Consider the following 22635-nt stretch of genomic DNA (forward strand, 5'->3'; position numbering starts at 1 on the left):
CTTAACCGCTATGCCACCGGGCCAGCCCCCCTCTGCATCTTCTTTGTATATCTCACCCAAATGGTTGTCAAAATGTGATCCCTGGGCTATCAGTATCACTTGGAACTCGTTAGAAATGCAAATTCTCAGGTCCCATCCCAAACCTATTGCTTCAGAAATGCAGGGGGCCCAGCCATCTGTGTTTTTCTGTGCATAATTTATTTTTTTATTTTTATTTTTTTAATTTTTTGTTTATTGCAGTAACATTGCTTTATAACATTGTATAAATGTCAGGTGTACATCATTATACTTCTATTTCTGCATAGATTACATCACGTTCGCCACCCAAATACTAATTACAGCCCATCACCACACACATGTGCCGAATTATCCCTTTCGCCCTCCTCCCTCCCCCCTCCCCCTTCCCCTCTGGTAACCACCAATCCAATGTCTGTCTCTATGTGTTTGTTTATTGTTGTTATTATCTACTACTTAATGAAGGAAATCATACGGTATTGGACCTTCTCCCTCTGACTTATTTCACTTTGCATAATACCCTCAATGTCCATCCATGTTGTCACGAATGGCTGGATTTCATCGTTTCTTATGGCTGAGTAGTATTCCATTGTGTATATATACCACCTCACGCCCGTCAGAATGGCTATAATTAACAAGACAGGAAACAACATATGTTGGAGAGGATGTGGAGAGAAGGGAAGTCACATACACTGCTGGTGGGAGTGCAAACTGGTGCAGCCACTATGGAAAACAGTATGGAGATTCCTCAAAAAATCAAAGATAGAACTACCATATGATCCAGGTATTCCACTGCTGGGTATTTATCCAAAGAACTTGAAAACACCAATGCATAAAGATACATGCACCCCTGTGTTCATTGCAGCGTTATTCACAACAGCTATCTGTGTTTTAACGAGCCCTCCTGGAGATTCTGATGCACACTTGACTTTGAGAACTGCTGCCTCACCCAGTGTTCTTTTATTTTAGTGCTATGCCATAAGTAATTCTGTCTATTCTCCACCTTGATTAAAAGCAAAGCAAAAACTAGCCTAACTGTATTGCACTAGCTGTCTTAATCCTCAGTTAATGAGGAACTGAGAAGGAACATCGATTCCCAAAGTGGCCCTGTGGGGGGCTCTCCCATGCTGACTGTGACTCCTGGCGGTCACCCTTTCACTTTGTTCTCCTTCGTGTTGTCATTTGCATAGCAAGGGGAAATGGAGGAGTAATTCTGTATATAAGCCAACTGGAATAACTGGGTGATTCTTTGCCCATTTCCTCCTACCTTTCTACCCCCTTCTAAAAATCTGAATAATTGTCACAACCCTGGGTTTATTGTCCTTTTTGTTTTTATGTTGCTGCTGTTGCTGCTATGTGGGAGTGAGTAGAGAATGCTCATGTAATGGATATGACATTTCCTAAGGCTGGAGTAGCTGATTAACCTCAGACATTAGCACTGAAGCTATGTAAGAAGCATATTACAGCAATAGAGATCTTGCTACATCTAAGTAGAACCATGTTATGATATAGGAGTTAGGCTGTAAGATAATACCACCTGTAGGTTTTCCATGGTGTGGGAGGTGAAATCTAAGCACTATCTGTGTTTGCTCCATAATCAAATCTATGGTATAGTTGAGTTGTCGAATAACTTAATTTCATTATACTTTAGTAAAATTTTAACCACATAAATTAGCCAATCTCCAACCTGAAGTTTTCCAAATCCAGAAATATTTTACACAGCAAATATCTGTATAAATTTCTCATATTTTATGAAAAATTATCTTAGAAAATTGGCTAAGCAGCACATTTCTGTAAAAAGAAATCTATTTTACATTGACTTTCCTTCCCTTGGCTTCTTCCTCCCCAAGGTAGGTTTCGTGAGGAGAGGGCTTTCCATATGTCTTGGCCTACTACTGAATCCTCAGCACCCAGAAGATGGTGCTCAACAAATGTTTGTGGAATAAATGTACTTTTTCTATCACTTTATGAGAGAGGTCTTCCCATGGTGGAAAAATAAAATTGACTGAATTGCCTGAACATCCTCTATGACATGCAAGGACTGTTGGCTATTTTAGTGAGAACCATTTCCCATCAAGAACATGGCCTGGGTTTTAGTTGTAACTCAACCATGCAGATTACATGCTAACCAAGTTTACAAAATTTAATCCAAGCTTCTCAACTTGGAACCAAAGGTTTGCTAAAGTAGAAATGTTTTCCACAGAGTGTGTGTATGTATGGATGTGTATCTAAAGGAAATACATTTTTATATATTTTCTATATTCATGTTTATTTCAATGATTAAACTAAAATCAATTAGTTGAGTTGTGGTACGTTTTGCAATAATTAGCCCCCAGCAGGGTGTTGGCAAAGACAACCTTTCTGAGCCAGCTGGCCAGCAGGTGAAGAGCAGTGATTAGACAAAAGCTGGGCGTAGGGAGCTAGGAGGAACTCTGAGAAAGACTCTTGCCCTGTTCTTCCTTTCATAGGACAGGAACTGTGACCTAGGCCCAGAGCTTAAGGGGAAGAAAGAGTACTCCAGACCAGGGCTACTTATATTCCTAGAATTCTGATAAATATAATTAGAAATGACTAAAAAATAAAACACTGTATAAATTGTGGAATAATCAGTCAGTGTCTACACTTGCCTTATAGAAAAGCTAATGCATTTTTCTTCTTCTTTTCACACAGTTGTAAAGGGCTTCAAATTTCTGATTCCATAAATAATGGTGGCATCGAATGGCAACTTTTGCTTTAGAATGATCTACCTGTGACCAGTAGTTTCCACAGTGTTGCACAAGCTTTCAAATTTCACAATGTGTTGGATGAATGGAAATGAGACCTTAAATATCATTTTACCCAGAAACTCAGAACATTTGGAAATTTATGTAGCATGCATAGTTATTAAAGTATAGAAGAAGGAAATGAGTGTTAATTCAGAGTCAAAACCTGCTTCCAATTAGGGAAAAAACAAAAAAGAAACCTACATTTCTAAGTAGCCTTTTTCCCAGGTCTTCCTTTGCCCTACATCCTCCTCTGTCCCAAAGAATACTGCTCTCCAGCCTAGGGATCCTGTTACTCACACACGCTGGGGAAGAGCTTTCGGCCTCTTTGGAAATGTTCTTTTTCCCTCTCAAAATGTATTAGTTCTCTTCTCTTTTTTAGGTGTATACTTTCATGGGTCTCCTTTCTAAGGCTCAAAAGAAAAAAATCTTTTTAGTAACTAGTTTCAAATCAGTTACCAGTAATTTAAAAAAATGCTTTGTTTGCCGGCATTAAATCTGTTCCTTCCAGCGACTTCCTGTTTGTGCATGTGGATGACCAGCGTAGGGCTCCGCGAGTCGGCCTCCTTTCCCAGTTTCTCCTGAACACGTGGACCTTTCCGCACGTCCCCAGCTTCAGTGCTTGCTTCCTTTCCAAGTCCTTGTTTCTGACTTGCTTGCTCCTTCACTTTCCTCTCTTTACTTCTCTTCTTCCTGTTGACTATTTCTCATCCTTAGTTCTTCTGCTTCTTTTCTCTCAGTTTGGGGCATTAGAATTAACTTTCTAAATTCAGGAGTTGTTTTTAAAGAGCCAAATTGTCATCTTTAACTATCAGACTGGAATCACTTAATGTGGTTGTAAACGCAGCTTCCTCAGGTTAGTAACGTCTCTGATGAAGTTGGCTGCTCCAGATGAGCCCTTTTTAAATGTGTGTACTATTTTTATTTTTTCATTTGTAAGGTAGTGCATGAACATAGTTACATATTTTGAGATTTAAAAACCTGAAAGTCAATTCATCTGGAACTAATATAATGTTATATGTCAATTACATCTCAACAACAACAAAAAACCTGTGAGTCTTGTTGGAAAACAATACTCCCCTCACTGTTTCTCTTTAGCTCCCAAACTGATGACCCAGAGGCTGCCAAGTTCAATTCTTTTATCTGCTTTTCCACATTCTAATATGCTTAGAATACAGTTCTTTGGTTTATGAATTCTAGACAATGTCAACTTGATATGATGGTAGGTGAGGCTGTAGTTGTCTTACCCCTCCCTCGCCACTCCCCCTCTCCCATCTTCCCAATAGGGTGAAATTTCCATTTTTGGCCATATCAGCAGTCATTGTTTAATATAATAGGACTACATAAATCTTTTCTATTGCTCGTTCAGGTAGTACACTTTGATTATTTCCTTTTTTGTACAACTTTTTATTCTCCCTAGAATTAATTGCTGTCTTGTTTATATATTTATTTGCTTAGTGTCTGTGTATCCATCAGTAAATATTTTTTTCTAATGCTGTAACATATCTGTCAAACAACTGAAAAATAACTTTCCTGAAAGCTAAACGCAACAAATCAATCAGTTCCATTTTCCCCTCTCTGGAGATTTCTCTCCCATGGCTTTCAATCTTCTTGTTCAAATATGGACCTGCTATCCAGGGCTGCGACACAGCTGCCATTCTGGAACATCCTTTCACTAACTCTTGGGAATTTCCTTAGTCTCCTAAATCCTCTATTTCCTGTATCTCAAGTCTTCCTTTTTCTTTATTTAATTCCTCTTTTTTGAGGAGCAGATTCTCTAGTAATTTCCTGAGAAAGAGTATACATAGGAGGTAAATTTTCTGAGCCTTTGAATATCACAAAATATCAGAAATAATTGATAATTTGTCTGGGCGTAATGTTTTAGGTTGGAAATAATTTTGCCTCAAACTTTTGAAGACATTGTTGTTGTCTAGTTTTCTGTGTTGTTGGGAAGTTTGATGCTATTTGACACCTGACTCATTGCAAGCAATTCTTGTTTGCTTGTTTGTCCTTTTGGGGAAGATTTTAGGATCTTCACTTCTTTCTGATGTTCCTAAATTTCACTGATGATGTGACTTGGTGTGAGTCTTTTCTTGTTCATTGTGCTAGCCCCTTTCAGTCTGGAAATTTTTATCTTTTAATTTTGGGGCATTTGGGGGGAATTATTTGTTTATACTTTTCCCCATCTATTTTCTCTGTTCTCTCTAGGACTTGCAAATAATTTCACTTTCTAATCACATCTTTATAGAGCCATTTAGACCATAAGGCTCACTTATGGCAAATGGTTTTCATGGCCACCTATCATTTTGGAGAAAGAGGCAAAGGGGGATGAAATCAAGTGTAAATCTGAAGAATGATTTATCTTACCCCTATTCAGTGTTTTCCTATAGAAATCTTGCTTTTATAGTATTTTTTTAAGTGAAGAAATTCCTGTTGGTTTTACTTCCTTTTATTGTTAGATGTTAGTGCTTTCCCAACAGTATTAATGACTTCATGATTATTAGTAGTAATGGCTGCCATTATGGCTATTATTGTGCCTCAGTTTCCTCATTGTAAAGTCTGGATCACAGTAGAATCTATCCCTTAGTATTGTTGTGAATATTAAGTGAGTTATAACACATAAAGTGCTTGGACCAAATACTGTACATAGAAAGTGGTCAATAAATAATAGTTAGGTAACTATTATTTATCACTATTTTTATCACTATTTATGATCCAATTTATGTAAGACTAGTGTTATCCTCATTTTAGATGAGGAAAAGAGGCTTAGAGAGGTAAATTACTTGTCCAAGTGACGCAGCTAGCAAGTGGCAGAACTAGAACCAGGTTGTCTGGCTCTAAAGTCTATGCTCTTTCTGTTCTGCTGCATTCCCACTGAAGATGTTCCTATCTTTCCTTCCATGTCCTTTTTTTCTACCCATGGGTACAACTCACTCTCCCATTCTAAAACATAATAGTGTGCAAGGTTAATGTTGAATCACCAAACGCTGGAGACTGTGGACTTCCTTGAAGACACTCAAGAAGCGCATAGACAATAGTCTGCCCTGAAGCCGTTAAATACTCGCTGTGTGGAGGCAGGGACTGGAACAACACATTTCCACAAGTGCTATTCCATGACGTCTTGGGAAGGCTAGAGTTTGTCTCCACTGAGGCTGTGATGATTTCCAGTTGGTGGTGCAGTGAGAGCATTGCTCACTGATACACACAGCATGTGTGGAAACAAGGAAGACGTGGTGTCCTCTCCAGAAGAAGTACACTGAGTGGCCGTCCGTGTTCTTTGTGACACTTTCCCAGAAGAAAAGTCTCCATTTGTGATTGTACAGGCAGTAAATACATTTTCCCAGTCAGTCACGCAAAATTCAGCCCCTTGGAGCTCTCCTAAAATATCCTCACAATGTGGCCAAAAGCTATGAGAGCTGGATACCTTCTAGATCCTCAGACTCGCCCTGCAGAGCTGGCTCTGTCCTGTGCCGAGGAGTGTGGAATGCTCGGCAGAGCTGGCTACAATAGCTTTCACCTCTAATTTCGGAACTGGAAATGTTCTTTTTTGAACTTGGACACACTTTTGTACCAGTCGATTGCATTAAACAACTTTTCTTTTTTTGGGGGAAGATTGGCCCTGTGGCCCTGTGCTAACATCTGTTGCCAATCTTTTGCCAGTCTTCCTCATTTTCATTTTTCTCCCCAAAGCCCCAGTACATAGCTGTGTATCGTAGTTGTAGAGTTGTAGCTCTCGTATATGGGATGCCGCCTCAGCAGGGCTTGATGAGTGATGAGTAGGTCAGCGCCCAGGATCCGAACCGGCAAACCCCAGGCTGCTGAAGCGGAACATGCGAACTTACCTGCTATGCCACCGGGCCAGCCCCTAAACAACTTTTGAACTAGAAATACCATAAATTAGCTTGAGTTGAAAAAGATTATTGCCTTTCTCACCATTCAAAACCTCTTAAGATTTTTAACAAATGGAAAAAAGAACAAACACTGAAGGAGGAGATGAGCTGTGTTATCCTTGTGATTTGGAGCATATGTCCTAGAAAGGAAAATGCCCAGGACAAACAATTTAAGATATTGAGACTATGGGAATACAGGAAACAAAAATAGACAACAAAATTTTAAGTACTGGTCAATCTGTTTCCTTATCCTACCTCATCCTTTTCTCGTTGAAAAGCCAGGTCCTCAGGCCTGCTTTCACGTTTTTGACACTTAGCAAAACACCTAAGAGTCTGGAAGCTTAAGATCAGGCTGAAAGGAAGTACATCATTTCCACACTGTGTTCTAACTCTCCTTGTTTTAAGGTTTACATTAATGAGAATGGACTGACCAGATCAGCCAGATTAGATAATCAGGTCAGAACCAGAGGGAAAAGAAGGTGCTAACTTAGGTTGGGGACCTACCAGGAGTCACGCACACCGAGACCCTTCCAGACGTTTCCCATGGAATTCCTCAACTCGGTGAGGTAGTCATTTCTGTTCTCACTCTACAGGTGAGGAAACTAAATCATTTAGAACTTGTCCAAAGCTACAGAGTGTATAGAAGAGGAGCTGGGATTAAGCCTAGTCTTGTGTTGACTTTAAAATTTATGCTCTTTTTACTGTACCATAATGCACACACACACACACACACACACACACACACACACACAGCTATTACAGACCAGCTGACCTTTGGAGAGGTGGTATAACGTGGTTAGTAGGAAACAGGCATGGAGCCAGGCTGCCTCTGTTCAGCTCCTGGCTCTATTAGTTGCTAGGTGTGCGGCAGTGCACAAATGATTGTACTTAACCTCTGTGACTCAGTTTCCTCATCTATAAAATGAGATAATATCAAACCTACCCCATGAAGTTATTGCAAAATGAGTTTTATATGAAAAATAAATAATGTTTGCACAGAGGAAGCATTTTTAAATAATGCTTGTACAGAGGAAGCATTCAATAAACAAAAATTATTTCTAAAAATCCAGTATAGGGACAGGAGTGCTATAGATAACCCAAGTAGACTGGTCATTGGAACACTGGTATGAAACAATCTTATTTTTTCCAGATAATCTCTCTCTCTCTTTTTTTTTTTTTTTGGTGAGGAAGACTGGCTCTGAGCTAACATCTGTTGCCAATCCTCCTCTTTCTGCTGAGGAAGATTAGCCCTGAGCTAACATCTGTGCCCATCTTCTCTATTTTGTATGTGGGACACCGGCACAGCATGGCTTGATGAGCAGTGTGTAGGTCTGCACAGAGGATCCAAACCCGCAAACCCCAGGCTGCCGAAGTGGAACGTGTGAACTTAACCACTATGCCACCGGGCTGGCCCCCAGACAATCTCATTTTTAATATGACTGATTACCGTGTATGGTTGTTAATAAGAAAAGCTGTATATTTCATATGACTTGCAAACTGATAGATGTGGGCAGACCTGTTGGTGCTAAGGCCAGTGGAAGTCTCAACAAGGCAACACTAGTACAGTGGGAATTGTGGGGGGAAAAAAATGGGCCCTTGGAGTGCCACATTTATAAAGACCTGTCATAGTGGTGGTGTGAGAACTTACCCTCCTAACTGGAGGAAATTTTTGGATGAAATGCCCCCAGATTGACTTATTTTATTATCAAAGTCGGTATAACATGCATGGGTGAATAATTCTAAAGCCACTTAGTGACAGTAATCTTTACACCTTGTCTTTTCATGAACCCCAAGATTTCTACACCCCATACTCTTGGTTGCCTGGAAGAGGACAGTAAAGAAGAAAGAAAGTAGGAGATTTGGGGAAGGAGAGGTGAATGTGTAGAAGTCCAGAACAACCATTCTCAGAAAGCCTGAGCCAGGAAGCAGAGCATGCAGTGATTCTGTCTCATTCTCACCTCCCACTGGCCCTGCTGCTCTCGGCATGAATGCAGAAGGAAGACAGGGCCTGTGGATTGGACCACATTATGAACATTGTGTAGCATACAAGGATATGGACTGGGGTCATGATGCCTGGATTCCCAGCTCAGCTGCTTGCTCTCTGTGAGATGTAGGCAAGTCCTGTGAAACGTCTGGGCTTCCGCATATTAGAGCAGTAACACCCACAGTTCCTTTCACTCCGCACATCCTCTGACTCTGTTCTATGATTCTTTTGCTCTTTGAGCCTGGAATTAATCTGGTCACTCCAAGAAAGCATCTGGTTCAACAGAGATACACAGATGACAGTCTGAGAGCCATAGCCACCCATCATCATTCTTAATCCCTGTTGTCAGTTCCAGGTGATGTGTACTACCCCCGGGACAATTTGTCCCTCTGAGCCAGCTCAAGAGGGCACCGCCTTAGAAGACACGGAAGATGGATGTTTTCACCTTGACCTTATTGACATATCTTCATTATTCCCACCCTTCCCACCGTTACTCCTCTTCCTCCTCCCTGCCGGATGGGGCAAGTAGAATCAAAGGCAAATAGAGGAAAATCCTCAGGTGAACCCTTTTTACTGCCATTTATTAAATTACACAATAGTTTTCCAAGGCTCTGTGACCCAAAGTCAGAAAAACTGGCTGAGTCCCTCACAGGAAAATATAATATTAAGAAAAATGCGATCCCAAAGGTAGGCAACGGGGAGAAAAAGAACTTTCCGTTTTGAATTCTAAATGTCAAACAGCCATTCTAGCTTTAATTGTAGGGCAAATAATCGCTATTTGTTGAAATTCTTCTGCAAATAACAGTTTGTTAAGGCTTTTAAGGAGAAATTATTTGGAGAAGGTATTTAACTCACTTTCTACTTAAAATTCATATTAGAACAACTATTTTAAGTACAATGAAATGCCATTTTAATAATTTCATATAATACTTTAGTGACAGATAGCTACTTTAAATTTACATGCCAGCTATGTAAATGGCCTTAAGTGATTTTTCATTATCCTAAATGAAAGAATGGTAAGCAGTTTGAGGTATCAGTGTGAGTGCAGTGCAGGCATACCATTTATAGTTTATTAAACTAAAAGGATGCTCATCAATCATTACATTTAAAACAAGATCCATTGGGGAAGGAGATTGATTTGCTGAGGTAAATTGTTTTTTAGAGTTAGAATTAACTCTAAGAAGTACTTAACTTTAATAAGTAAATTGATGGTAAGAACACACAATTATAGGTGCTAAGGATTAGTTTGACCTCAAGAAATACCTGCACCCTCAGAGCGGAGTGGAGTGAGGTCTTTGTAGGGTTTCCTAGTAGGTGGACTGGCAACTGCGTGGCTCCTCTGGCATAAACAAGACATTGACACTGCACAATAGCGTGAGCCCTGAAACACAGTGTTTGCATGTTGATGTGTAGACTTGACACTATTTCTTTGGTTTTGCGTTTAAACAAAAGGCTTTTCACTGAAGCTTTACTATCAGAAGGAATGACATCAAAGTAGAAGCAGTTTAGCCACGAGCAGCAACACAACCTTTTAAAAATCATATTTGTGAAACAACGTGAAATTCTGTTGATTCTTCTGCTGTAAAAAATTTGACCTAGAGCTCTAAGTTAATTGCAGTGACTAGAGATGAGTTAAATAACATCTTTAAAGTAATTATATTTTTTCTTTTTTTAAACAGTTTTATTTTATTTTATTTTTTTTGTGAGGAAGATCAGCCCTGAGCTAACATCCGTGCTAATCCTCCTTCTTCCCCCACCCCCCAAAGCCCCAGTAGATAGCTGCATGTCATAGTTGCACATCCTTCTAGTTGCTGTATGTGGGATGCTGCTTCAGCATGGCCGGAGAAGCGGTGCGTCGGTGCGCGCCTGGGATCCGAACCCGGGCTGCCAGTAGTGGAGTGCGTGCACTTAACTGCTAAGCCATGGGCCCGGCCCATAAAGTAATTATATTTTTTCACACAGCTAATTTTTCCAAGGAATGCAGGATAGATTTATGAATTGTTTTGACCAGATTTTGTCAGCAAGGAATCAGGTTTGTTCCAGTGGGGGATCAAGCTCTTTGATTCATATTGATTACCTTTTATGAAACACGTATTTCCAGTTAATTATTATGGCAATGTTTTAGCTGATTTGGAAGTTGATAACTTTTCTTGGAAAGAAAAAATTATAAATTTTGATGTAAAATTAGTTTGAATGGTTAATCTATAATTTATCCTTGATAATATATCCATAATTTATCCTTGATTGTATTATTTTGCAATTTTATGATACTTTAAAAACACTGGAAAAAAATAAAGCGTTATTGTATAGGTCCCATCTTTAAGAGTCATTTCATTTTCTGCACTTTTTACGTTACCAACTTTAATTTTAGGTATATTATGGTGTGTCAAGGCCAAATCTAGGAGAACGTAATTTCGTTTGATGTCATTTAAAAAATAAAAGTTATGTGGGATTTTAAGTTTTAAAATATTTCTCTTAAAATGATGTTTTAAGTTTTAACACATTACACATATATGGAATTCATTCAGTCATTTATTCAATATTCGTCACAATAAATAGCTACTGAAAACTTATTCAATATAAACCACTGAGCTAAGTCATGGTGAGCTTACAAAAAGGAATGAAATATAGCCCCTGCTTCATGGCAGTGCATTCGTTAGGCTAATTACTTAGCCGCTGTAGCAAAGAGATCCAAAATACAGTGGCTTAAATAACATAGAAATATATTTATTTCCCCTGTAGCAATCCATAGGTGAGTATGTCCAAGGTGATGGGAGTGTTCTGCCACCCTAAACGTGCATCTTCCAAGATTGCTCCAGTCATCAAATTTTCCAGCCAGCAGGAAGGAGAAATTCAGGACAAGCAATTTGCCATTGAGGAGGTGACCTGGAAATCATTTATATTATTTCTGCCCACATCTCATTGGAGTGAGTTGAGTTTTGCAGCCCCACCTGAGGAATGGAGTCTCTAACTGGGCAGTGGGTACCCAGCTAGAACTTATGGAACTCCATTGCTGACAAGAAGGGAGAACTCAGCAATTAAAAGGGTCAAAATATTAATATATGCAACAATATGGATGGATCTCAAAAACATTAGGTAAAGCAAAAGTCAATCACAGAAGATTAGGTACTGTGTGATTCCATCTAGATGAAACTCTGGGAAAGGCAAAATACAGTAGGGCAGGGTCCTGGGGAAGTGATCAACACAGAGGGGCACAAGGAAACTTTTTGGGGTGATGGAAATGTTCTAGATCTTGATTGTGGTTATGTGACTGTGTACAATTACCAAAATTCGTGAAGCTCTACACCTAAAGTGACTGACTTCTTGTTGTTGCTACTGCTGCTGTAGGTGTTAGTGCCTTGAGCGCGGTTCATAGAATTTCAAGAGAGTTAAGAAAAAAAAAAATCACTGGCTAAATTTGGAATTCTTGAGCCAAAAAGTGAACATTGCTTTATTTTGTTTGAATTGTTTTATTTTTTTTTTTAAATGGCAAGGACATGTATTTGTTAAGATCATTAAAAGACTGTTACACAAATGACCCCAAAGCTCCATAGCTTAACTGAGAAATAAACACAATAAAAGACTTATTTCTCATTCATGTTGCAGTCCTCCTGGTTGGGTTGCTCTTCGGGCAGGACTGAAGGATCTAGCCTCTCTCATCTCAGGGCCCCACTGCTTTCTGGGTCCGGGGAGTCCTTTGGGATCTTGGAATCCCCTGCGTCCAGCCAGGCCAGGCCCAGAAGTGGTGCACACGCTGCTGCCCATATTCCAGTGGCCGGAACGGGTCACACAACCGGACCCAGAGGGAGGCCTGGAACGTGGTCTTCTTGTGTGCCCGGAGCAGGAGTGAAATGGTTAGTGAACCTGCAGCGTTGTGTCTGCCACAGGACAAAAAGTTACAAAATACAGAAAAAAGTTCTCCTCAGTCCCAATCTGAAACAAAAAAAAGAGGACTCTGATTTCTTTTCTTCTAGTCTTTTTAATCTATGCATTTTAACATTTTATCATCTATGGATTATATGTAGAATTTTGTATATTTATTTTTCACTAAATATCACTATTTTTTTTTATCATTAAAAAGTTCTAATCCTATCTCTGCAACATACTAGTTGGGTGAATTTGGAAGAGTTTCTAGGCCTCAGGTTTGTCTGTTTTAACTTAGAAAATGATGACATAAATGATACCTACTAAACAGGGCTGTTGTGAGGAGTAAGTGAGGGAATTCATGTAGCGTGCATAGTATAGGGCCAGACAGACAGGAGGCATCTAATTCTGAGTCATTCTGTTTAATAGAATTTTCTGCGTAGTTCTTTTTGCGTAAAGAGCATACTGATTTAATTATTGCAGTTTTATAATGTGTGTTAATATTTGATTGGGCTAGTCCTTTATCATGTTTCATCTTTAACAAAAGAATTAAACACTGTTTGTGATGGTTTATTCTTCCAAATGAACTGCACACAGTAATATTTTTCCTGTAAAAGTGTGTCTTAGCCTGGCTTCTCCAGAAAGTAGAAGCCAAGACAAAGGACTTACGCTTATTAGGGAGTGCAGCCCCAAGGGGCACTGTGAGAGACAGGGGTGAGGCAAGGAAGGAGAGAGAGCCAGTACAAGAAGGTGGTACCTAGTTCCCTGCTGCTCTGTGCACCTAATTGTCAATGGCAAGTATTGCCCTCTGAGAAGTTGTATGAACAGCATCTCAAGCCCAGCCAGTCCAGGCTGAGGAAGGGGGAAGATTTCTGCCACTGGCCCTAATATCTCATCGGTTCAAGTTTCACCCCACCGGGAGTCCATCCCACACACTTGAGGCTTGAACATGACCCAGTGGTGCCCAGCGGGTCCCACGGTGTGGCATGCCCAGGTATCAGACAGAAGGCCTGAACAGAGCCCAGGCAAAGCCAACACAGGACAGTCGGTGAAGCTGGGGCTGGAACCAGATAGATGAGGCTGAGAGCATCTGGAGAGACCCTGAGAGAATGTAAATTTGGGATAAGTTAACATCTTTATATTACCCAGTTTTCCTATTCTGGAACATAGCAATAACATTTCCAGAAAGAGTTATCCTATTTATTCCTAAAGGCATGTTCTTACATTCTCTTTGATTTGCCTCCATTAAGATTAAATTAACAAAAAACTGTGTGTTATGAAGGGAGGAGACAGGGAACTCTCAGCTTAATGAAGAAATGCTGCCTCCTGATGTAACCACAAGTCCTTGTGAGGTAGCCTACCTTAGTTAAAGAGCAAAGGAAGGCAATTTCATACTATTTTTAAAGTCAAAAGATTTGCGGCTGCCTTTGGGGAAGAGACCTTGCTTGTTCCCTGGAAAAAGAGCCTAGGACTGAGAGTCTGTTAGCATCTTCTGCCCTCGCCCCAGTCACTTTTGATCTGCCTCTAGGCAACTTCTCTTCTCCCCAGATGCCTATTAAGGTCCCTCAGAGCTCCATCCTTAGCAGTAAGTTAAAACAGTGGTTTGAGAATGGGCGTGTGATGGATGTCCTCCAAACTACCCCCCTGGTCGGCCCTTCCCCCCAAAACTTAAACTCTTCTGGGACCAGAAATAATATCCCAGGCACTGTGAGCATATCTAGTGGATATGTAGAGGGAATTTGCCCCATCTTTTGACATGCTGAGTCTGAGAGTCAATTAAATGTGATCATTTTGCATTCAAGAGAATATACTGTGTGGGCCTGGTTTTCCACTCTTGTTCAAGGAACTTTTAATGAGAGCCAGGTGGAAAGTTTCTTCTTTGTGAAGCTGAGCTGTACACAGGGGGTCTAATACATGCAACCCATACCAGTTTTTTGTCATGATGATTATTCTGGGATGCTCTGAGCTTTGGGTTGGTCCTTGTCTAACCACAGAATTACTGCATGCCCTTTGGAGGTATTTTACTATGATCTTCTGTGTCTAGATGTACTAGGTTATTACATGATATCAGATTTCTCCACAAAATGCCATTGCCATTGGCTATTCGTTTGTGTGCACCAACATTATTATTTACTGTACTTAGTCCATTTTGTAGTATTTAGTGAACTTCACCAGAAGTTCAGCATTCTTGGCAGGCATCCTTCCCCTTGGCCACAGAGAAACCCTGTATTTCTCTGGATCCTGCCAAGAGATGCGAATGTAACAGCAGCAGCCGAAGATATGAAAATAACTAGGAAAAAAATAGACATCAAATTCAGAAAAATATTGAAAAAGAAATTTCAGCAGAAGCAGTTCTCTTTTGGCATTGAACAATCTATAGGATTCAGTGATAGGTTGGCTGCCACATGGCAATTTTGAACAGGAAAAAAAGAACTGTATGTATATTGACATGTAATTTCATATTTGAACACAGATGATAGAGTTCTGTCTATAGATTTTACTCTTGGACCCATGTAGGTGATTAATATTACATGCTAGAATACATGGATATAATGAGAAGAGAACAGAGACTTCTAATTTAGTTCCATTTTTAACCAGACACAAATAAAACTTCAGGACTTCACAAAAAAATGAATTTAGTGGGTGGATGATGTCAGCACCTAAATTTCTGTTAATACTTTCAAAGTGTGTTTTTTTAATGTTAAAAAAAATGTTTCACTGATTGGAAAGCCAAAACTCATTGAGATACACAACGTCTTCGAGTGAGCATTGGAAAAAAATGAGTATCTCCTTCTGGCATGAATTGTTCTTTCTTCAGCGTGCCTGGCTGACACAGCCACATTTCTTCAGTTATATGTTCTGTTACCCATGAGACTCCCGGACAGTCCCACCCAAAAGCATCAATGTTGCTGTATATTACCATAAAAGTCTGCCCTGTGAGTATTATTTAAAAAACAAAACAAATGGGCTGCATTAGGACAAATAGTAGCCTCGCTTCCTGGATTGAAGAAAACAGACACTTACCACTCTGGTTGCTGGAGTTTTGGTCTTCCTGAGGGGATGGTGACTTCCAAAGCGTAGAAAGCTTCACCCCAGTGCACAGAGACTTCCTTAATCTTTTAGTTTTTTCCCTAAGGTATTTTAATGCTTACTATCTTAAATCTAAAGCTGTCTTTGAGATCAGGGAGAAATATTTAAACATTTATGCATTCAGTTCATGATTCAGAGATTTATTTATAAGACTGTTGACTTTGGGACACCCAACTCTTGCATTTAAACTGCCGAAGTGAGTCATGATTGTGGGCGGTAATTACTACCAGAAAGTACAACTAACTTGTAAGCTTCTCTTTAAAATGTCCACTCGCAATCTACAATTACTGTAAATACCAGGCTACCAGAACTCTTGCTCTGTTTTATGGCTGTATATATTTATTATGAGTGCATTAGGCTATACCCAAACATACTTTTGTCACAGAAGAGTTCTTGGAGGAGGAGAAATGAGTCCCTTTATTAAAGTATCAATATAGATTTCTGAAGTTGTAGGATTGAAAATATACAGTATCTCAAGGGCTCCCTTCTGTTATAGGGAACAAAGCCTAGAGAACAGCTGGATCGAAAGGGAAATAATAGATTACAATTGGTAGAAAATGTATACATATGATTTGTGCATCATTAAAGATCAGATCCAAGCCACTGAAATTATAGCAGGCAATTGCCTCTTTAACACCTCAGAGCCTCTCTCAGGCTGATTTGTGTCCTCCTAGGAGGCTCTCTGATTCTCCACTTAATGATGCATGAAGCCCACGCCCATCTGACTAGTAATAGAGTTGATAGCTTCTTGTGGGCCATAATGCCAGAGAGTCTGAGGACATCCTGCAGTTAAAATATCCATGACTCCTTCCTCACCAGTCAGTGCCTAAGATTTCACAGATAAGATGTCTAGAGAGCTGGTGTTGTAGAAAAGAGAAAGAGTAGGAGGGAATTTGGTGTCTGGAGTCAGCTTAAATAAAGGATAGCCATGGCAGAGGTTGGGGAAAACATCAGGAAGGAAAGGCTGGAATTTCCATAGACCAACTCTGGCTATGGAGACTGTGGCCAAGAAATCAAGAGAAGACAGAGACTTGGAGGGCAACAATGGAAGAATTAGGAAAGATCATCAAGTATAAGGAAGTGTCATTAGGGACTAAGGCCGAGATTCCCCACACCCTCGTGTTCCCAGTTACTGTGTACAGGTGTGAAAGCTGGACAGTGGAGGAGGAGGACAGGGAAAAAATTGATTCATCTGAAATATGGTGTTGGAGGAGAGCTCTGTGGACACCCTGGCCTGCCAGAAAGACAAACAAGTGGGTCCTAGAGCAAATTAAGCCGCCTCTATCGCTGGAGGCAAAAATGATAAAACTGAGGCTGTCCTACTTGGGGCACATCATGAGAAGGCAGGATTCTTTGGAAAAGACAGTAATGCTGGGAAAAGTAGAAGACAACAGGAAAAGAGGAAGACCACATATGAGATGGATTGACTCCTTAAAGGAAGCCATAGGCATGAGTCCACAGGAGCTGAGTAGGGCTGCTGAGGACAGGACATTGTGGACATCACTCACTCATAGGGTGGCCAGGAGTCAGAGCCAAACTGACAACATGTAACAACAACTCTGGCTCCCCGATGGTTTTACCCTGCCAAAGCCTTTACCTGCCTTTCACTTAACCTTGCTTAACACAGCTCAGCTGTAATACCATGGCCTCCCGGTCTCCCCTAAAGCTCCCTTGATTCCTGAGCTCAATACATATCCTTCTTTGGTGGGTTCGAGACTTAACCAACTGTATAACCGTGTCTCCTTAGGCTGCCTGTGGCTCAACTACCTTCTTGGACCTCTTCACATTAATTCATTCATCGCTCATTTACTCATCATTTATTCAAAACCATTCACTGACTACCCACTATGTGTCACTTGTGCTAGGTGTCAGAATACATCTGTGAACATATCTCAGTCCATGCCTGGTTGAGGAGATAGCCATGAAATGGCAATTTCAAAACTATGATAAATGCTACATAGGAGTAAGTGGTTGCTCTGGGGACACATCAGAAAGGTGCTATACCTGATCTTGGGGAGAAGAAAACACTTCCCATGAGTGCTCATGTCTAAGCAAAAACCCAAAGGAAAAGTAGGAGATAGACAAGAGACTTAAGGGGGAGCGAAGGGAAAGAGAGAAGGTAAAATATTCTATGCAGAAGAAAAGCAACAGGCCAAAGCCTGTGAGATACAGGAAGATCCAGTTCAGAGAGTGTGATTAGTTCACAAGGATGGAGAAGGGAGTAGAACAAAAGCAGAGTGATGGTAGAGGAGGCTTGTCATATAGAGACCAGAATGTGAAGGACCTTGTCTGCCAGGAGTTGGAATGTAATTGAGATCTGTCAAAGGACGTACCCTATTTCCATATGTTTCCGTTGAGCAGCATCTACCAGATTCTTTATGTGCTTGTATCTAAGCACCCAGGCTTAACCCTGGACAAGTTAGTAAACTCTCAACCTTTTGGCTAGCTTTCTTACTTTCCTGTCTTTCCACAGGTAACCTAGGCTGGGACCAGAACAAGTGCACTGTCCTCTGACTGGTAGCTTTGCCCGATTTGTTTACCTTCTTTAGTCACACACTCAGTTCTTCAGTCTCTGCGATCCATCTGGAACCACAGCTTATACCTACAATGCTCCTATTTTACATATTTGTATCCACGTGTCTCTCTTGCTCAATTTTAACTCAAATTAAGATCTGGAACATATAAAAATATATATAAGCTTACCATTCACTCAACAAATGTTAAAGTAACTACTATGTGCAAGGAAATGTTCCAGGCAATACAGTAATGACCCAAAGAGACTAAGTCTCCATCTTCATGGAGTTTATATTTTAGAGGAAGAAAACAGACAGATAAACAATATGTCACTGAGTGACACTCACTGAGTGATCACTAAGTGATCACTGTTATGTAGAAAATTGTTATAACAATTGTTATGTAGAAAACTGAAGCAAGTAAGGACTGGTGGAGGGTATTACTTTACTGTAGGATTGTAATATATATATACATACACAATAGAATAAATACGTGCTATTATGTTGTAAGCATGTGTTAACAAGTTTCTTAATGACTTCAGGACTCAAAAATTAGAGAATTCACATTAACTAGCTTGAAATCATAGACGTAGGTAGTAATGTTTTTGTTACATATAAATTTCAGTTTTCAAGAATCTGATTTTTAGGTTATTAAATTCAATGTGTGATTATATTTTTAGCCTTGTAGTATAATAAACAGGATCTTGCAATAATCTTATAGTCTAAATGCCCCTGGTTTAAATAACGTGACTCAATGCATTTCTGAATTAGGATTTGGCTTTAAGAAAATAACAGTAAGCACTTCGCTGTTTATAGTTTATCTTAATTTTCCATTTGGAATGAGGGAGAAACATTATCAGCACAACCCTGTGGGCAATAGTAGGGATTTTGATAGGGAGTGACGCAAGTCCTCCAATATATGCCTAATAGGAATGACAGAAAAGGGGAATGGAGAAGCAATATTTGAAGAAAGAAGAGCCGAAATTTTCCAGAGTTATAGGATAGCATGAATCCTCAGATTAAAAGCACACTAGTAGCAAGCGGGATGAATAAAAATAAGTGTACAACATAGTGAAATTGAAGAACAACAAGGATCAAGAGAAAAATATTAAAAGCTCTCAGAGATAAAAGAGTCCATGCAAAGGAGCACTCAATAGACGGACAGCGGTCCTGTCATCATTGCCGTAGACCTGAGGAGACAGTCATGTCTTCATGACCTGAGAGAAATTAACTCTCAACCTAGCATTTTATCCTCTGCAAAACTATTAAAAATGCTTAAGTAGACATTTCCATAATTACAAAGATTTAGGTAATTAACCAATCATAGACTTTCACTATAGAATATACTTTAAAAAAAATGAACCCAGCGGAAAAGTATGAAATACAAGATGTTGATAGAAATAAAAGATGGTATAGTAACTACTGGCTATTAGAAAAGTTTGTGCTGTTATAAAAGATAAAACTGAAGCTCTAAATAACAATGTGAAGTATTCAGTGGGAGGAGGTCAAAATGCTGAACAGCTTCACACTTTGCTTTAAAAAAATGTATAGGTAGGAATATATTTTAAAATTTTAATGGTAATCACCAAAAGAATAGAATTCATAGCTTCCAAACAAGGAGAAGGGAGAAACAGGAAGATCAAAAACTTTATTAATCCAACAGAAGACAGAAAAGGAGAAAATTGCAAAGGAAATGATAATAAATTAAAATTACAAATGTTAGAAACACATGCAATATATCAGCAATCACAAGAAATATGAGTGGATTAAACCAGGAGTTGGCAAACTTTTTCTGTAAAGGACCAGATAATAAATATTTTAGATGTTACAGGTCACATACAGTTTCTGCAATTCATTAAAAACCTAAAAACCATTTTTAATTTGCAAGCCATACAAAAACAGATTCCAGGCCAGAACTGGCCCATTAGAGTAGTTGGTCAACCTCTGGATTAAACTTAACAGACGAAAGTTTTCAGAGTGGATTTTTTTTTTAAAGCCAGCTATATGCTTCTCACAAGAGAAGAGCCTTAAAAAAAAAACATGTAAAAGATTTATAATAAAGGGTGGGGAAAGATACACCTACGAATACATTAACCAAAAAGAAAGCCTGTTGGCAGACCTAGAGGCAAGGATTCAAGTGCAGGTCGTTTATTTGGGAGGTTATCTCCCAAATAATTCTCCACACCTGTAGGGAAGTGGAGACATGAAAAATGGAAGAGAAGGAAGCCAAAGGTGTGTGGTCAGCCACTTCCACTATGGGCCACTGGAGCTCAGTCCCGCCAAGGAACTCGGGGAGAGAGAGAAGTGCCTCAGAGCTGTCCACCTAGGAGCAGGGAAGCTTGAGTGTTTGTTGACCAGCTCTCCAGCTGTCATTGTTGAGCACTGGCTCTGGAGACATTAAGTCTCTGGCTTTCTTGGCTTGCCTGTGGATAAGTAGAGTGTTCTACCATGGCCAGAAGAAAAGCCCTCAAGCAGAAAGTCACAGGTATTTGCAGCAAGCAGTCTTTGCACATAGAGATGAATGCTGAGGAGATATGAGTGGGGCATGGACTACATTCTGCTACACTGGTATAACAATATTAATATAAGTGAAAATTGAATTTAGGGCAGAGGGCACTAATAGAGATAAAATGGGAAATTACATAAGAATAGAGGAATAATCCACCAAAAAACCAAACTAATCATAAATTAGCTCAAGACATAGCATCAAAATATGCAAAGCGAAAATTGACAGAATTATAAGGATAAATTGACGAATCTACAATCATAGGGGAAGATTTTAATAAACCTCTATTAGAAATTAATAGGGGCTGGCCCCATGGCTTAGCAGTTAAGTGCACGCACTCCGCTACTGGTGGCCCAGGTTCGAATCCCAGGCGTGCACCGACACACTGCTTGTCTGGCCATGCTGAGGCTGCGTCCCACATACAGCAACTAGAAGGTTGTGCAACTATGACATACAACTATCTACTGGGGCTTTGGGGAGAAAAAGGGGAAAAAAAGGAGGAGGGTTGGCAATAGATGTTAGCTCAGGTCCGGTCTTCCTCAGCAAAAAGAGGAGGATTGGCATGGATGTTAGCTCAGGGCTAATCTTCCTCACAAAAAAAAAAAAAAAAGAAAGAAATTAATAGATCAAGCAGACAAAAATTAGTAAGAAAAATAGAGATATGATGGGAAATATTAAATTGTGCTAATCTATAATAAGAAAAAAAATGTGAAAAAAACATTATTGACTGAAATGGGTTCCACTTGGCTAAAATCAAGGTGTCAGCAGGGCTGTGTTCCTTCTGGAGGCTCCAGGGAAGAATCCGTTTCTTTGCCTTTTCCATCTGCATTCTTTGGTTCATGGCCGCCTTCCTCCATCTTCAAAGCCAGCTGCGTAGCACTTTCAAATCTCTCTCTGACCTTCTTTCCTTTCTTTTTCACTTCCAAGGACCATGTGGATACATTGGGTCCACCCAGATAATCAGAATAATCTCCCCATCTCAAAATCCTTAGCATAATTATATCTACCCAGTCCCTTTCTGCATGTAAGGTGACATAGTCACAGGTTCCAGGATTAGCACGTGGACGTCTTTGGGGGTAAGGGGAGGCATTATTCTCTACCGCTCAAGCTATATCAAGTTTTGCACTATGTATATTAAAGACAGAGAGACACATTTCCAAGGCTGATTTAGGTTCAGAAACTTTCCAAACCGCATTCTTTCTTCAGATGGTTTATCAGAATTCTGTTTTAGTATAGTATAAGTTTCACAATAAATAGTTAAATGTAGCCAAGCACAGAATGTATAAAATAATAAGACCTAGAGGTTGCATGTAACATAGCTTTGCAGCCTTATTTCAGCCTACTCCATACCCACCACATGACTGTTCTCCCACAATACCGTAGAGGGTACCCTTGCTTAAACGTAATGCGGACCAGTCATTTCTCTATTATAAAACACAAAATCAGTATGCTTGATCTAATAGTTTTATATAGAAGGCTACACCTCCCTCCCATAGAAAATACAAGAACCATAGACTATTTCCAAATATTGATCACGTACTAAATAACAAAGGAAACAGTAAATTTTAAAGAATTGTGAACATATAGAAAAATTCTTTAACCAGAATGAAATCAAGTTAAAAATCAACAATGTAAGGATAGGAAAAATATGCTTGGAAATTTAAATAACATAGGTTAAAGAGGAAATCACACCAGAAATTACATTTAGCACTAAAAAACAATGAATGTACAACATAACACCTATAGTTATGGTACTTAGAGATGAATTTATAGCACAAAATGACTTTATTAATAAAAAATATATTAAAAGTAAGCTGGTGATTGGATTAAGAAGCTGGAAAAAGAACAGTAAAATAAATCTAAGAATTGTAAAAGAAAAGAAATAAAGAATAGAAATTTATCAAATAAAAAATAGTGAAGATAAAACAAATAACTGATTATTTGAAAAACCTTAAAAAAGAGATCAAGAAAAAAGACAAAAGGCACAGATTTATACTATTAGCACCCATTA

The 22635-nt window shown here is 39.5% G+C and overlaps 1 long non-coding RNA gene across 1 annotated transcript in view; it reads left to right on the top strand.

Annotated features, from left to right (window-relative positions):
- LOC147912945 (uncharacterized) overlaps positions 1-22635 on the top strand; it is a 71895-nt gene that overhangs the window by 33849 nt on the left and 15411 nt on the right. The window lies entirely within an intron of this gene.

Source organism: Ceratotherium simum, chromosome 32 (genome assembly GCF_057802395.1).
Source record: "Ceratotherium simum simum isolate JZ-2026a chromosome 32, ASM5780239v1, whole genome shotgun sequence".
Classification (NCBI taxonomy): domain Eukaryota; kingdom Metazoa; phylum Chordata; class Mammalia; order Perissodactyla; family Rhinocerotidae; genus Ceratotherium; species Ceratotherium simum.